This window comes from Primulina tabacum, chromosome 11 (genome assembly GCF_025594145.1).
Source record: "Primulina tabacum isolate GXHZ01 chromosome 11, ASM2559414v2, whole genome shotgun sequence".
Taxonomy (NCBI): domain Eukaryota; kingdom Viridiplantae; phylum Streptophyta; class Magnoliopsida; order Lamiales; family Gesneriaceae; genus Primulina; species Primulina tabacum.
In genome coordinates, this window is record NC_134560.1 from 33,208,551 (window position 1) to 33,214,741 (window position 6,191).

Here is a 6,191-nt window from a genome sequence, read left to right on the forward strand (position 1 = left end):
CTAAAACATGGATAAAGGTCGATTAAGCTCGAGACTAGCATCTGTGATGTTGTGTACCGCGTTTATTGGTAAGGGCATAGAGATGTCCAAACATGCAGATGGGTAGTCCTATGATGATTATACTAAACTACCATCCCTTAGACTTCCAAGTGGTTATCATTCATCGAGAGGATAAGTTCGTGGTTATGATAGTACACCATTAGTCCTTACAACCCGTGACAACACTGAGGCTCTATATGATAGGACTGAGCTTTGACTCGTTTACCTACTCCAGGAGAGTCATCAAGTGGCGAGATTGAGTACAATTGCGACACATGTTGGAGCCAGTGCATTGTCGTCGGGAATTCACCGCTCACCTATGGGTGTGGATATCCTATGTGATATGATGAAATAATAGTTCATGGAATCTCTGGCCAGAGTATGATATGTACGTTAGAGAAGGAGTTATCCAATTGTACATGTGATGCCACTATTTATTCTCAAAGATGTGTCACATGGTTATGGAATTATTATGCAACCCTCGATGAACCAATGGTTGTAGATTCGATCGGGATATATGAGATGAAGGGACCTTATTGTACGTTAATCATAATCAATTGGTTCTTGCCGGCACTATCAGTGATACCTAGGGAGTCATGGGACGATACTACTAGACGCTCTTACCATGATTCGATGGGTTTAATAAGAAAATAGTTTCTGACATTCTCATGATCAAATGTTGGTGCATGGAATGGGAAAAATTAGGGTAAGCCCGAATAAAGGATTATATCCTGAATCACAAAGATTTGTGAACCTACGGCTAGCTGTATCCCTGAACCATTGAGGATCACACAAGCACTGGTTTACATGTTTTCGTTGAGATAATAAATTCTACGAGTTGAATTTATAATAAATAATTTTGATATGATCAATCGATAAGCTTATAAATAAAAAAGCTTATAGAAATTTTTGAGATCATGACTGCTAAAACAGTCAAAAGGAGTACGTCTGCCTTATTTGGACATTGGTGATCTCGAAATTAAAGTGTGCATCATAATAACAAACAAGTTGAAAATGTCACATCGATGATATTGGATCATCGATCGGGATTATGATGAGATTAATGTAATGGGAGCATGGATCATGGTCTTGTAAGAGTATAAGCCCATCATACAAATTTATTAAAGTTCAAATGGACTTCAATAATTAATTATATTTTAATTGAGTTAAAATATAGCTCATTAAGTTTTTATTAAATTTGGAATTGATTTATATAATATGGAGATATTCATGATACCATAATTTAAAACCTTGCACACAAACAAAATAATATTGATGCATAATATTCTAAAAAATTATGTTTTGATTCGAGATTGACCATGAATGGAATGCAATAAAAATCTTTCATTAACTTAATTAATTAGATTAATTAAGTAAAAAGAAGATTAGTATTAAAATAAGATTTTATTATTACACGCATGCATGCAAAAAGGACATGGATTTTAGAATCTATAGTTTAATTAATTAAATAGATAAATTAAGTAAATGATGGATTAAAGAAATAATTAGAATATTTTTTTCTAATTAAAATGGCATTCATTCGAGAATTGCAAATTTTTTTTCACTCCCAAGATTTGAAAGAAAAATTTCGGCAATTCCAAAAGCTCCCGAAAATCCCTTCTCAAAAACAAGAAAAACTTGGTCACTCCAAATTTGAGAGTTGTGCCGGTTTTTAGTATTCTATCTCTACGCAAAAAATCTTCTATTGTTCTAGAGCAATTTAGAAGAGATAAATATTCCAGTCGTGGACTATCGAAGAACGTTCGTAGGGATTTACAAACAGAGCTACGTCCGCTAATACCAGAGTAGTTGGAGTCAAGTGAATTAATTCACTAAAGGTATAAATCTTTAACACCCTATGAATGTTTATTAAAATCAAACCATACGAGTGTCCAAATATTTTGATTGTCAAAATAAAATAAAAATTTTAAAACTTCTTCTGCGTTTGTGCACGAGAAAACCGAGATCCCAACAAGTAATAGCTCAGTTGAAAGAATAGTGTAACAATCGTGTTGATTCATACTTCGAATTCTGAAAAAGATTTGTATATAATCATTTTATCTTTCCAACGCATATGAAATCGCTTCATTGCAATAACGAAGCTGAGAGATATGATCAAAATATCGCAACTGCTCATACCCAACTAATTGTTGTTTTCGTACAATCAGTTCGGTAATTCAACGATTAGTTAGGCCTTGATAACATCCGGCTTTGTCCAACTGACGTGAAGTACGACTTGTTCGAGAATTGAGTTTTATTAATAGCACAGTTGGCGGGTTTTCATTTGGATCATCCAGTTGAGAGATATCATCAAAATACCGAAGCTTGCCAGAAATTCAGTTTGTGCAGAATTCAGTTTCAGTTTGCTTCTTGTTTTAATAACTTCACACTTGATTAAATATGTTGTAACACATCAACAATTTTGGTTAACATCAAAATCAAGATTGCGAACATGAAATGTTCCAACAATCTCCCTATTTTTTATGATCACGAAACTTGGATAAACAATCGATTCAACTAACATATTTCTCCCCCTTTTGTGTGAATCAAAAAATAATATTTTTAAAAAATTTTAAGCACAAAATTTTCTCCCCCTCAATATTTAAAAATGATCTCTCCATTGAAATTATAATGAGTTTTCTCCCTATATTTTTGAAATTTTGAAAATTATAAAAGAAGATAGATAAATAACCAGTTTTCTCATTGCTCATTTTCTGCCACAGCACATATGCTCTGCATTCAAAGAATAAACTATTTTTCTCGAGCATAATTAGGATGCAAATTTTATACTTCTATAATCCTCTACAACTCTAGTTTGCAACACAAAAAGCGGTTTGTCGTTTGGACACTCGAGCAGAGATATGTCATTTTTCCCACAGTCGCTGCAAGCTGCACGAAAATTCATTTTTGCATATATATGTTTAAAAAATCTGAAATTTTCGAATTTTAAACATAAAAATCAATTTCAATGTTCTTTCAAGAACAACCCGCTCTTATACCACTTCATAGGATCGGATAAAGGTGAAAGAATGTTTAGAAGGGAGGTTGAATAAACACTAACAATTGTCACAACCTTTGCTCTTTTGATGAGTCAGTTTAGTGATAAACTGATACTCGAGAATCTTATAAGTCGATATCAATAAGTTAACAATAAAAAAACGGAAATAAACTAAATGATAGATAGAATAAAACTGAAATAAGAAGACACAAGATTTTATGGATGTTCGGAGATTTCAAACACTCCTACGTTACTCTTTCTATCACAAAGATATGATATTCACTGAAAGACTTTGATCGATACAAAGAGTTGTATAGACTCACTTCAGTTTTGGACTTAACAATGCCAAACTGGAACTCTTAGTTACAAAATAATTTACAGTACTCAATTGGACTGAAAAAATATAGCACAACTGATCTCTTCAAGATCAAGTATTATAACAATAACAGTTTGTGGTTGTGAGCTTGAAGTATAGCCTTTAATGCTATGAATGTATACAATAAGCGTGAACAAAGATTTCAGCAGAGTAATAGCTCAGTTGAAAGAATAGTATAACAATCGGGTTGATTCAGACTTCGACTTCTGAAGATGATTTGTAGATCATCGTTTTATCTTTCCAACGCATACTGAATCACTTCATTCCAACACGAATTTATTTATGGATGTTCGGAAACATAAAATGCTCATACGTCACCCCTTCTTCCCCTTGGGAAGGATTCACTAGAAGACTTTGATTTATACAACTTTTTGTACAAACCCACTCCAGAAGGGCAGCACCCAACAAGAGCTCCTAGCACTCAAGATTGTAGGCAACACCTCACAATCAACATATTGTTTAATGTCTCATATGCAAAGACTACAAACACAATGTTTTACGTCTTTGTGTAAAGACTCACTCAACTAATATTGAAGTTCAACTCTCTTGTATATGTGTGCGTGATTGTGTGTGAGAAATTTGTCCTTTACTATGTGCATCTCAAATGTATTCTCACATAAGGGCTTGTGCTCTCAACTAGCTGATTTTTTTCATGCTACCTTCTTATGCTTTGAATCCTCTTCAAAAACTCTTGTTTGATCTTCTAGATGTTGTATTTATAGGCTAAAACAATGATATATACGTTAGACACAAGAATATGATCGTTTGTAAAGTTTATGTACTGTTTCTGAAATTTCAACGGTCAAATTCGTCTTGCTGGACATTTTCCCGACTGGTCAACTCTGTTCAATTCAACTGGTCGTTCAGTTCAACTGGTCAGCAGCTGGTTCAATTCATTTCAGTTGGTCAGCTGCTGGTTCGGTTCGATTCAGTTCAGCTGGTTCAGTTGGTCTAATTCAGTTTCAGTTGGTCAGCAGCTAGTTCAGTTTAGTTGGTCAGTTGCAGGTTCAGTTTAGTTTGTCAGCTGCTGGTTCAGTTCAGTTGGTTAGCTGCTAGTACAAAATCAGTAGCTTCATCGTCATTTATCAGCATCTTAAACTTCGATTCAGACTTTGAATTCTGAAGATGATTTGTAGATCTTCATCTTATCTTTCCAATCCATACTGAATTGCTTCATTTCAATAATCGAGCTGATAGATATGACCAAAATACCGCAATTTCTCATACCCAACTGATTACTGTTTTTGTGCAATCAGTTTGGTAATTCAGCAATTTGTTAGACCTTGATAACATCCGAATTTTCCCAACTGACGTGATATACGACTTGTTTGAAATTGAGTTTTTTGATCAATAAAGTTGGCTGATTGTCATTTAGATCATCCAATTGATAGATATCATCAAAATACCAAAGCTTGCCAGAAATTCGATTTGTGCAGAATTCAGTTTCAGTTGGCTTCTTGTTTTAATAACTTCACACTTGATTAAATATGTTAGAAACACAACAAGAAGTTTTTTTAACATCAAAATCAAGATTATGAACATGAAATGTACCAACACTTAGCATCGTGGTTGTGTCAAGATGACCCTTGGTTGGCCTTGTTGTATGTGTTAGAGGATCTCTATTATTCTCTTCCTTCTTTGTGTTATTTATCTCTCTTGGCAGTATTTTTCGGTTCCAATCAACCTGTTGGCTCTGAGAACATGTATGACTTTGCTGCTTCTATGCCCTTTTGCAAAGAATTTCTTTACTAGCAGTGCCTCATCTCTTTTTGTTGGTTTATAATTTTGTGGCTAGAGAGACATCACGTCGAATTTACCAAGTACCAACCCTTCATTGTTCGTTGCTACAACATATGTGTCCACTACTATCCATACTAGTTCTTCTAGTGTTATGGAGTATGTGATTGCCTCTGCTTTGGCCACCCCCTTTTTCCAGTTTCTCGTGCCTACTGAAAGAGGTATGTCCTTGGCTCTTTTGGCTCTTTTGGCTCTTTTACTTTGTGCAAGTAATGTAAATGAGTGTTATAAGGCATTAGTTGGCCTTCTTACGTGTGCACTTACCATTTTCCTAATGGGAGATTTGATGCATTATGACATTTGTTGTAAATATTTCGAGCTATGAATCAGTCCACAACTCCAAAAACTCTTCCATCATACGTTAAACTCTTCCTTAAGAATATGGATTCATTAAGAACATCAACAAGAATTGTATGCCCATGACCAAAACCTTTTTCGTCGGTAACAGCTATTACTGAAGCAATTTTTGACAGGCCATAATTTGACCAAACTCCCAATAACAGCTACGTCATGAGCCAATGCATCTTTAAGACAAGTTATTTCATCTTTATATTTAAACATGTGTATCTCATTTCACTTGGGTCACATCATCGTCCCAAGCAGCTGTTAATGTGCATGCATCTTTCTTTATATATTACGCTTGTTGGTTTTTTCCATTACAATTGTAGGCTATATGTTGGTCGTACTCCCCAACGGTGATTGGAAAAAATTGGTAACTTTAAAGATGAATCCATTATATGACAACAAATGCAACCAAAAAATAATCTCTTCTTTGTGTTTTATATTTCTCTTGGGTCATGCTCTCCCAACCGTAACAGCCATTTGCATGAACTACACTTCAATTGATCCACTTTCCCACATACATTTGCATTATTGTTTTATTTATTTTTCCATTGAATTATTGTGAAGTGTTGTTAAATTGAGATTTGATGATGAAGAGGTGATTCAGTGATGTTGAAATAAAAGTCATTGTTAAGGAAT